Source organism: Eptatretus burgeri, chromosome 2, assembly GCF_056783735.1.
Source record: "Eptatretus burgeri isolate ZD-2024b chromosome 2, Ebu_testis_v1, whole genome shotgun sequence".
NCBI lineage: Eukaryota > Metazoa > Chordata > Myxini > Myxiniformes > Myxinidae > Eptatretus > Eptatretus burgeri.
The window spans coordinates 77501525-77514024 of record NC_140962.1 but is presented as its reverse complement, the minus strand read 5'-3'; the positions used below and the strand labels follow the sequence as shown (position 1 = coordinate 77514024).

The window sequence follows — 12500 nt, the reverse complement described above, 5'->3', positions numbered from 1 at the left end:
ATTATCTTCAAAAGGGGTGTTTTAATTAACCCAAACATTCAATTTTCACTCATTCACTTCCTTGGAGTTCCCTTAGTATACATCCAAAGTCTCAAGCTGCGAGGTTTCATGGTTTTGGTGTTATGGAAGAGACACACACATTGACATACAGAAACTTAGAAACACGCGCGCGCGCGCACACACACACACACACACACACACACACACTTATGAGTATAGATATATGAAGGGTTTAGACCTCCACCAAAACGGATCGGTTTACAGTTGAAGGCATTCAAGGTATAAGGAAAAGAACCAAAATATTTATTCACAATATTATTATGAATTCGTTGGTTAAATGTAATGTCAGTTTGTCAGAATTTTGATGGACATAAAATTGTCAAGAAAGCAAAACAATAATTAGTCACTACAATGTAAAATATGAAGCAAGTGTTTCCCTGCTTCTGGCCAGTGCGAGAAAGTAAAATATGTGCTCATTTTACTTCTCCAGATTCGATCATATCAAACACAATTTGGTATAATATTTTAGAGCATGACATTTTACTCAATAAATTGAGAATGGTCGCATTTAGAAATATCTCCAAAGTGAATGGCAAGAGCACATCAGAGCTTATATTTTTGTTTCGGTATTATTGAGACAAATGGAATGCTCTGTATAAACAGTGCCACAGTATAAAACAATATGTTGGCAGCAGATAAAGCAGAAGCAACAGGAAGTTTCTTCATACTCCACATTCCAGATAAATGTGAAGTGCCAAGTCTCTTCATAGATTACTCAACACTTGTTTTCATTTGCTTGTTCGTGGAGCAAAAACTAACTTTGTGATCAGAAAACAGAAACAGTATTTAAAATATTGTCCGTTATCCTGTGAGAGCTGTATCATTGGTTGTAAAAGTACAACTACAATTACATAAAGGGACGATGTGAACAATTTTCCCAAAGACGTCATCATATTCTATATAGATAAAATATTGATGATGTCATCATATATGGACAAATTAAATATTTTTCAAGTGACTGGATAAATGTAACCTCCTGTTGATGAATAAGGGTCTTTAAAGATTAAGACTGAACTAGATGACATAATCGGTATTTAAAAGTTTAAATATATAATCAGTAAACTGGATTCATCATGGTGTTTTGCATGTTTACTGGAATCTGTCTGATATATATATATATATATATATATATATATATATATATATATATATATATATATATATATATATATATATATATATATATATATATATATATATATATATATATATATATATATATATATATATATATATATATATATAGTGGGCTTGCACACTGCAAGCAACTATTCATGTGGATCCTACATGTATCTATAATAATAAATGTCAGTGCATCAGTCAGTGTGTCTCCACTATAACTCTAAAACCATGAAACCTAAAGGCCCCAAACTTTGCCTGCATACTTCGGGAACTCCAAGGGGGTGCAGGAATGAAAATTGGGTGTTTGGATGAATTTAAACACCCATTTTGAAGATAATTTATGGGGTGCTCATCACAAGAAAAAACAAAACAAAATAAACCTTACGAACATGGTGTCACCTCTCTCAGCCCTCTGTCAGCTCGCTGGGGTCATAAGCCACCATTTTGTTCGGCCTGCTCAACAGTGCCTTGACTTGGAACAAGCTAACAATGCTTTCTTAACGATAAAGCATTCAAAATGTTTTTATTAACTTTCCTCACTGATATCATCGAATGCCTGATTTTCATACCTACAAATCATTGCATACACCACTTTTGTAAGTGCTATAGTTTTCAAATTAGGAGCTTGGAGCAATTCCATGCATTATATGGTTTCATTTTCCATGACAGACTGTCACCGACTAATTAAAGCATAAAATCGAAATATGATTTCGGATTTGAGGATAAGATCGCGTGGACTAACGAAGTGTTGAAATCTGGAGTGAAATCTGAAAAATTTAAGAAATTGGCAATGTTTTTATGTTTTTTTACGGGTGTGTCCCATTACCAATCAGCTTGCTATCACTTGCCAAGCCAGCCATTCCTTGTCAACCATTAGTGGGAGTACTCACTTGAGTGCTTAACAACTTGGTGAGCACTCTACAAGCTGCTTGGCTGTTCGTTTGCAAGCCATGGTGACACATGGCAAAAGTGCCTGTGTACACTGTCCCTCTGCAAAATACAACAAAAACTACATCAATCGACAGACAAAGTGCAGACCCCACTCGTCTGTGTTGAGGGGCCCTACAAGTGCCATGTCAAGCATCTGGCAGTGCCTCACACACTGAAAATGTGCAATTTTTTGTTTTTACACGACAGCTCTACAAGCTGCTTGGTAGTTCGTTTACAAGCAATGGTATAGATTACTTAAATGTTCCTTCGTGCACTACTGTTATGTCTGGGTGCCTCGCAGCTATGAAAACGCCATAAAGCTTAAGAGGAATAAGATCCCTCTGTCTCTCTGTTCAGTAAAGTGATGGGTGGCATTTTGAGAGACCTGTGATGCCCACAGTATTCAGAGATCTTTTTATGATGCGGCAGTGCTGAGTGAGTGATGTGGTAAGATTAAATGAACAATGAGGTACAATATTACGTATGCAGTTCAGTCACCTGCAATACATTACAGCATTGATTCACAGGCAAAAAAATAAATAAAAGAGAATGTGTGTGTGTGTGTGTGTGTGTGTGTGTGTGTGTGTGTGTGTGTGTGTGTGTGTGTGTGTGTGTGTACGCGCGTGCGCGCGTGCGTATGCGTGTTTCTTCAGCCCCAGGCGAGGGTACAGTGGTGCTACAGTGGTAATTCACAGGCAAAAAAGTGTGAAATACTTTTATAAAAGGCGTCGCTGTGCATGACGTAATTGACTTTAATTGAATACTGTACATCTATTCCGCTATTCCACTTTGCTTTGTCAGGTCAGGTTAGATCTCTGACCTGCTACAAGTACCATGTAAACTTGTACTAACCTGTTCCATGGTCGGGTTGTCGGCGACTAAACCGTCTCCCCCACCATGTTTTTTGGTGAGGATGGTGTTTGGATATGGACACCAAGCAGGATTAAAAACAAAACCTGTCAAAGGGCGGAGGAGCTCCTTGTGAGACAACGGCCATCCATATCTAGTGCCCAACTGTGTCTGCGGACGTCCTCCTGCAGTTGGGTTACTTTTTCTTCAGAGGTTGGTGGCAGGATTTGCATTCCGGCCACCGTAAAACCCTTCATTCTGCAAAACACAAAAACGCAAAAAAATCTGAAAACCCACTCCGTGGGAGTACCTCCTGTGCAGCTTCCATTCGCAGGGCAGCTCACCGGATGACGGGATTGGGGCAAAGCCTTCGGGACCCCCAATCTTTGATGATAGGAGGGAAACCACAGGGTAACATTCCTGGGTCAGATTGCGGGCGAGTGTGTCAGAGTGGTGCTGAGGTGTCGTCCACCAGACGGCGGTCTCCTTGGGTTAACCTGAGGCGGTCCCTTCGGGTGGGTGCCTGGAATGTCCTATCCATAAGAGAGGATGATCACCTGTCTCTGTTATCATCTGAGCTCAAGCGTTTGGACATCGGTATTGCAGCACTCTCTGAGGTTCGGAGACCGGATTGCCGTGAGATAATGGTGGGTGGTTACAGCTACTATTGGTCTGGTCGCTCTGATGGTTACCATACTCAAGGAGTTGCTGTAGCTGTGTCCAATAAGCTGACCCCAATGATAATTGAGGTAACACCGGTCAACGAGCGTATTATGAGACGAAGGATTCGTCACTCCTGAGGTGTCATTTCCCTGGTCTCTGTTTATGCTCCGACTGAGGCGAGTGATCTCACCGTGAAGGATGCATTCTACGCCACGCTCGAGTCTGTGGTTGATCAGTGCCCCAGACGAGATACACTTCTCGTCTTGGGGGATTTCATTGCATCGACTGGAACTGATAGGGATGATTATGAGACATGTGTTAGTCCCCATGGGTCAGGAACTATGAACCAGAATTGCACTAAGTTCCTTGACTTTGCAAGAAGTTGTGGACTTAGGGTGGCTGGTTCATGGTTTCAGCACCCAAGAAGCTCATCGCTGGAATTGGTATTCCAACGATGGCGGTGTGGCAAAGGAGATTGACCATGTCCTCGTTGATTGTCGCTGGAGGATGATCCAGAACTGCAGGGTCTACCGGAGTGCTCAGTTCCTCAATACTGACCACTGGCTTGTTGTAGCAACTGTCGAGCTGCACCTTAAATCCGGGAGAATGGTACCATCCCAGCCGAGGCTGGATGTTGGCAAGCTCAAGGATGAGAGGGTAGCTGAGGAGTTTGCGAACAGGCTGAATGGACATTTGGGGGGTCAGGGTGCTTTGGGGGTTCCTGAAGAGTTGTGGAGTGCCTTCAAGACCACCGTCCTTGATGTTGTCGGTGGATGTCTTGGAACTCACCGCAGGGCAAAGAATAATTTTGTCTCTCAAGGGACACTGCATACCATTGACCAGAGTTGCAGGGCCAGGCTAAATGGCAGAGCTGAGCTGTTCAGGGAGCCGAGGCGTAAAACTGTACGTGCACTAAGGGTAGACAAGGAGGCCGATGTGCGAGGTATCTGTGAGGGGGTAGAGCATCACCTGTAGACAGGTGACTTTCGTCCCACTTACAGGGGAATTCGCACATTGCGTTCATCCAAGCCCATCCCTCGGAGCACTGCAATTAGAGCAGAGAGTGGTAGGCTCTTGACAGAGGAGTCCGAAGTGAAGGCCCGTTGGGCTGGTTACTTTCAGCGGTTGTACCAAGCTGATCCACCAGCTGTCGAGTTGGACGTCATGGGTGTTACAACCCCTGTTGCTGACCCTCCAATCAACTGTGGTCCACCTTCGCTTGTGGAAACACGGGCTGCGGTGAACCGGTTAAAACAGGGTAAAGCTGCAGGGATCTGTGGCATCCATGCTGAACTTCTCAAGGCTGGTGGAAATGCTGCACTCGTGTCGTTGCATGCAGTTTTGTGCTCTGCCTGGAACACAGGCATCATCCCAACTGATTGGAAGAGGGACCTTGTTGTCCCTCTCTGGAAAGGGAAGGGTGATCGCCAAGACTGCAACAACTACCGAGGGGTGACGCTGCTCTCAGTGCCGGGCAAGGTATTTGCTCAGATAATTCTTGATAGGGTTTGCCACCATCTGCTTGAGCACCAGCATCCAGAGCAGTCAGGCTTTACACCAAAGAGGTCAACAATTGACCGTATCCTTGCTCTTCAGGTCCTCACCGAATTAAGACGAGAGTTTTGACAGGGGTTGCTTGCAGCCTATGTTGGTCTCTGTAAAGCGTTCAATTCAGTGAATCGGGATGCCCTCTGGAGGATTCTTGGTCTTCGTGGGGTGCCACCAAAACCGATCGATCTGATGTCTGAACTCTACTCTGGTACTGAGAGTGCTGTGAAATGTGGTGGTACCATCTCTGACTTATTTCCAGTTGTTACTGGAGTTTGTCAGGGATGTGTACTGGCCCCCACACTTTTCAACGCTTGTATGGACTGGATTCTAGGGAGGATGTCGGAGAGATCAAGCTGCGGTGCATCATTTGGGAATGTCAAGATCTCTGACCTTAATTTCGCAAATGATGCAGTCATCTTTGCGGAGACTTTAGATATCCTTTTGGAGGCCCTCAAGGTGCTGAATGAAGAGTCGGAGCCGCTGGGATTACGGGTTTCTTGGGTCAAAACAAAGATCCAGGCTTTCGATGACATCTTGGATGCTGCTGTCCTGTCTGTGTCTGTTTGTGGTGAGGATGTTGAGGTCGTGGAGAGATTCACTTACCTTGGCAGAGATATTCATGTCTCTGCTGCCTGTAAGTCAGAGGTCAATAAACGTCTGGGTCGGGCCTGGGGAGTCATGGATTCACTGGATAATGGGGTGTGGCGCTGCCGGTATCTGTGCGGGAGGACGAAAGTCCGAGTCTTCAGGTCCTTGGTGCTTCCAGTCTTGCTCTATGGATGCAAGACTTGGACTCTGACTTAGGATCTGAGACAGAGACTTAATTCCTTTGGTACTAGGTCTTTTCGGAGAATTCTTGGCTATTACTGATCGGGTTTTGTGTCCAACGAGCGGTTGCTGAGAGAAACTCGGATGAGATTTGTTACCTGCATAGTCCGTGAGCATCAGTTGTGGCTGTATGGACATGTGGCTCGTTTTCCTGACGCCGATCCTGCTCACCAGATTCTCTCAGCGAGGGAGTCTTGTGAGTGGAGGAGGCCAATGGGCCGACCACGTGCCTCGTGGTTGCAGCAGGTTGACCGGCATCTCAAGGAGATGGGGATGGGCCTGGCATCTGCCTGGGGGATGGCCAGAGGGAGGCCCCTGGAGTACCGGTGGAAAGTGGATGCAGCGACGCGCTGTTCTGGCACATGCTCCCATACCTGACCTGACCTATTCCGCTATGTGGTGTAAAATAATTTTATTTGTGAGGGTCCGGAGTGAGGGGAAGTGGGGTAAGAGGAGGGAGGGGAAAGGGTGGGGTGGAAGTCCAAAGGGGAAGCGGTTGGGTGGGAGTTCAGAGGGAGGGAAGGGGTGGGGTAGCAGTCTGGATGGAGGTGGTGTGGTGGGAAGATGGAAGGGAAGGGGTGGGGTGAGAGTCCATATGGTGGTAGGGTGGGAGGAGGTGGGAAGAGGAATGGGTGGGGTGGGTTGGGAGGAAGGAGGGGAAGGGGTGGGGTAGGAGTCCTGAGGGGATGGGGTGGGAGTATGTTAGAGGAGGGAGGGGTGTTGTGGGAGTCTGGAGAGAGGGGTGGGGTGGGAGGAGGCAGGGGAAGGGTTGGGAGAGAGGACCCGGCGTTGCCGACCTTTTCTCGTCCAGAACAAAAATAAGCCTGATATACAGTAGACGACGCGTAAGTCGTCACCATCGGGACCGAGAAAAAAGTGACGACTTAGAAATGTGACGACTTGCGCGTATGCAAACATTCATGATGACTGTGGGGTGAAGGATGAAGTCGCGCGTGGCCTGGACACATATGTGTGAGAGCCGGCTATTGTACCAAAAGGAAAACACAATCCTCGGGGCATTGGTGGGGGTTCATTGGTGAGTTGGAAAGTGATCAAGCAAAGATGGAATTCATGAATCACTTTATCAAAAGTAAAGATAATGAACAACTGTAAGACAACAACTTTGCCTGCTTATCACCATGATGGGATTGACCAACGAACCCCAGAGACTTTTCTGGCAGTATCTGCCAGAAAAGCCCAGTCTCATCGGCATTGTACATGTCCCGAGACTGATACCTTTCCAAGATGTCTTTCAATTTGCCATCCTTCCAGTCGTGCACCACTGCCGAATCCACGCTGCCTGATTCGCCGCACTTCTTGACCTTGCCGATTCCCCACCTCACTTTGAATCTGTCTATCCAGTGCATCGGAAAGGTCTCGGCATCATCATGCCCGAAGTCCGCAGCGTATTTACGTGCCTTCAGCAGCAACATTTCACCGGCCAACCGAATATTTGGCTGAGCCGACATTTGCCGAAACCAGATGATGAGCGCGTCATCGACATCTTCAAAGGACACACATTTCACGCGTTTCACACTTACCACCGGCCTCGCGATCTTCTCCACTTGTCCAAATATCTTGCCCTTATTCTTCAAGATATCGTTCAATGTCTGCCGTTTGATGTCCAACTTCTCAGCTTATGGCTGTTTTCTTCATCAGTGGGTTTGCCTCGCAAAACTGGATAATGTCGTATTTTTCTTGGTAGGTTTTAGTTGCAAGCTTATGCTTAGTCGCCATTGTCCTGCCTGCAGTGCGATCAACGTGTGTACGCAGTTATAAATAGCCTATCACTGGCAGTGTAAAACAATGAGCGAGCATCACGATTCCATGAAATCGGGCTTCTCACGAGGCAGCAGTTCCATGTGACGAGTTAGGAGTGGTAATTTACTTGAGTTTCCATTACGCGGGAACGGACAACATCTGACGACTTAGACGAAGTGACGACTTAGAGATGACGACTTACAGAGGGATGACCCTTTATTCAAAGGGATTTAACATGAGATAAATTCAGGACTTTTTGACGCTGCCGACTTAGGCGAAGTGACGAGTTACACGCTGCCGACTGACGCCTCGTCTACTGTATTTGATGAAGTGTATTGCTTTCTGTAAGCAACTGTATCACTCAAATAAATCAAGAATTTGTGATTAAAATAAGCTATTTACTTAAAAGTTTACAGTCATAGCACTGCCTGACCCCAAATCCCAATATGCACTTTATAGCGGCCTTTGGTGGACTCAAAACAGCCGCCAAGGCCAATGTGTGATAGCATAACACCTTGCTGACATGTTGGAGTACCTACACACAAAATTTGTGGCTGCTGGGTGCAACGGTTCGGCTGTGATAGAGTAACAAACAAACGCAGAAACACTTGAAATTGTTTCAGGTGATGCCTCCTGGTTGTTATTTGTGGGGCGCAAGACAATTTGTCCATGTGGCAGATGGCACTTGTTTGTTCTAGATACAATATGGTGTCCTCAACGATCACAGTTGGAGATCTATATGTATATACACACACACACACAAGCAAATACCACCTGTCGCTTCGCTGAAGGGCATACTAAAGGGGGAGGGGGGCGAGAAAGAGAGAGAAGAAGAGATAGATAGGGGTGGGGGAGAGAGGGGTGGGGTAGAGAGGGGGTGGGGGAGAGAGGGGGTGTGGGTGCGAAGAGGGGTATGGGAAGGGAAGACAGTGTGAGGTGAGAGGAAGGGAAGGCAGACGTACGGTTGAGCCTTAATTATGATTCAGACTGTCTCATCAAAATTATTCTGTATAGAATAACAGTGAAGATGGAAACAAAATAATGTCTGAAATCCATTTTCTACCAGTCATACTATAAACATGGCCCAGACACATCTAGACACAAAACTGGCCGGACCCATCTGCAGCCAAGCCTCCAGACAAAAACACTGCTCAGACACATCCGAAGACAAACTCCCGTCCGGACGCATCCGGACACAAACTCCAGTCCGGCCATAAATACTACCCAGACACGTCTGGATCCAATCTGTCCAGAGACAAACACCGCCCAGATGCAGCCGGAGACAAACACCACCCGGATTCATCCAGAGCCAAGCTGTCTGGAGACAAACACCGCTCGGACACGTCCGGAGACAAACTCCCATCCAGACACGTTCGGAAATAAATACCATCCAGAGACAAACGCTACCCAGACACCTCCAAAGGCAAACACCGTCCAGACATAACCACCATCCGGATATGTCCAGAGACAGAGAGACAGACAGAGAGACAGAAAGACAGACAGAGACAGAAAGACAGACAGAGACAGAGAGATGGGGGTAGGGTAGGGGAGTTAGCAGAGAAATTATGTTATGCTTTGTGAAAAACACACACACACACACACACACACACACACACACACACACACACACACACACACACACACACACACACTAGTGCCTGGCCAATATCTGCAATTTTGGGGGGAATTGGCAGGTTGGAGTCAGTGTGATTACCGACTCCAGTACATATTGCATGCAAACCAAACGCTTTGAGTATCTTTTATGGATTTACAACGTTGTATTTAGACATTTCAGGGATATGTTCACAAACATTAGTCTTTATAAACAGCTGCAAGTGACAGGTGGAAAAAAAAAATTGGCTCCATAATTTAGAAAACACGTAAATACGGCAAATGGTTTGGAAACCGGGTGTTATTTCACAACTCGCTCAGAATGTCAGAGCACAAACCACTCGCTCAGGATGACATAGCACGAACCACGCGCTCAGGATGACAGAGCACGTTACACTCGCTCAGGATGACGGAGCAGGAACCACTCGCTCAGGATGACAGAGCACGAACCACTTGCTCAGGATGACAGAGCACGAACCACTCGCTCAGGATGACAGCGCACGAACCACTCGCTCAGGATGACAGCGCACGAACCACTCGCTCAGGATGACAGAGCACGAACCACTCGCTCAGGATGACATAGCACGAACCACGCGCTCAGGATGACAGAGCACGTTACACTCGCTCAGGATGACGGAGCAGGAACCACTCGCTCAGGATGACAGAGCACGAACCACTCGCTCAGGATGACAGAGCACGAACCACTCGCTCAGGATGACAGCGCACGAACCACTCGCTCAGGATGACAGAGCACGAACCACTCGCTCAGAATGTCAGAGCACAAACCACTCGCTCAGGATGACAGAGCACGAACCACGCGATCAGGATGACAGAGCACGAACCACTCGCTCAGGATGACAGCGCACGAACCACTCGCTCAGGATGACAGAGCACGAACCACTCGCTCAGGATGACAGCGCATGAACCACTCGCTCAGGATGACAGAGCACGATACACTCGCTCAGGAAGACGGAGCAGGAACCACTCGCTCAGGATGACAGGACACGAACCACTTGCTCAGGATGACAGAGCACGAACCACTCGCTCAGGATGACAGCGCACGAACCACTCGCTCAGGATGACAGAGCACGAACCACTCGCTCAGAATGTCAGAGCACAAACCACTCGCTCAGGATGACAGAGCACGAACCACGCGCTCAGGATGACAGAGCACGTTACACTCGCTCAGGATGACGGAGCAGGAACCACTCGCTCAGGATGACAGAGCACGAACCACTCGCTCAGGATGACAGAGCACGAACCACTCGTTCAGGATGACAGCGCACGAACCACTCGCTCAGGATGACAGCACACGAACCACTCGCTCAGGATGATAGAGCACGAACCACTCGCTCAGGATGACTGAGCACGAACCACTTGCTCAGAATGATGGAGCACAAACCACTCGCTCAGGATGATGGAGCAGGAACCACTCGCTCAGGATGACAGAGCACGAACCACTCACTCAGGATGACAGAGCACGACCACTCACTCAGGATGATAGTCCCTCTGGGGGAAAGGGCGTGAGGTCAAGCCCTGAATGCGTTGTTAAATCGCTCAATGAAGGTGGAAAATTTTGGCACATTATTAAATCTTTTGTTCACTCAATATAATTCTCCAAACAGTAGAAAAAAGTAAGTTTAATTTTTTGGAAATTTCACATCTTGTGTGTATGTGGAGAAGGAGGGAACATAGTCTTGCTTGCTTAAAGTAAATAGGTACATCAGCTTCCTTATGAGACTTGTTATTTCGTTAAATTATCAGCTTTTACTTCAGATTTCGACACTTATTTAGTCCAGACGATATCCGATCCTCAAAACCAAAATAATATTTTGATGATATGCTTTAATTAGTCCGTGAGAGTAGATCGTGGAAAATCGCATCATATAATGTATGAAATCGCTCGAAGCTCCTCTTTTGAAAATGACAGCACTTCGAAAACTGATGCATACAGTGATTCATAGCAATGATAAACAGGCATTCCATAACATGAGTGAAGAAAATGAAAAACAAAAAAACGTTATCGTGAAGAAATTGTTGTTGCCCGTTCCAAGTCAAGGCATGGTTGAGCTGGCCAAAAAACATGGCGGCTTCAGACATCAGCAAGGTTACCCAGGAAACGCCTTAAGACCCCAAAGAACGAGGTGGCCGAGGATGTGCCTGATAAAGGAAATAATTAAATAAGGTCGTTGATTATCTTCAAAAGGTGTGTTTAAATTAACTCAAACACCCAATTTTCACTCATTCACTTCCTTGGAGTTCCCAAAGTGTGCAGGAAAAGTTGCATGCTGCGAGGTTTTATGGTTTTGGGGTTATGGAAGGCGCACACACACATTGTTATTTATTAGTCAAAGATACATATATATATATATATATATATATATATATATATATATATATATATATATATATATATATATATATATATATATATATATATATATATATATATATATACATATATGGATACAAACAAACACGACATAACAGTGACTGAAGCTTTTCGTGCTGCACTCTTCAGGGTAGAAAATCGCAGCAAATGAAGAAGGAAGTGAAGGCGTGTGCTTTATACACAGGTCTCAATAAGGTGGACGCTGATTGGTTCAAGCGTAATGACATCACGGTTAATCCGAACGCCCATTGTTCGGCTCATCATCTTCACCTCGAGCTCCCATTGGCTGGAGCAGAGTTCGTCGATTATTGATGTTTGCAACCACATTCTGGAAAGAGGGGGGGGATGGGTTTCCCCAAAAGTCCATTCACCATTTGTTACCGTACTTCCCTTGATCTTTCCATGATGAAAGACACAGAGATCGTACAAATTCCTTTTGACGACATAATGACATAATATTGCATCGGTGGTAAGGATGAAGGTTGCTTCCAACATACGTAAATATATATATATATATATATATATATATATATATATATATATATATATATATATATATATATATATATATATATATATATATATATATTGTTACGGATTCGCGCCCGCCGGCGTGCTGACGGCCACGTAACTCGAATCGCGGCACGTCGCCCACCGGACGGACAATCCAGTCGTGACCCTCTCGGACTAACGCCGGGAACCAGTCACGGGTGGACCTTTCGGTCTCACCGCG

At 46.0% G+C, this 12500-nt stretch overlaps 1 protein-coding gene across 8 annotated transcripts in view; it reads right to left on the bottom strand.

The window, feature by feature from the left end:
- The window catches only part of OSBPL6 (oxysterol binding protein like 6), a 225696-nt gene that overhangs the window by 133281 nt on the left and 79915 nt on the right, over positions 1-12500 (bottom strand). For 2 of the 8 annotated variants that reach the window (XM_085869965.1, XM_085869971.1), the window contains exon 2: positions 2073-2172. The exons of the other annotated variants lie outside the window; for them this stretch is intronic. The gene's annotated coding sequence lies outside the window, so the exon portion shown is untranslated. The remainder of the gene's footprint in view (positions 1-2072; positions 2173-12500) is intronic. 8 annotated transcript variants of the gene reach the window in all.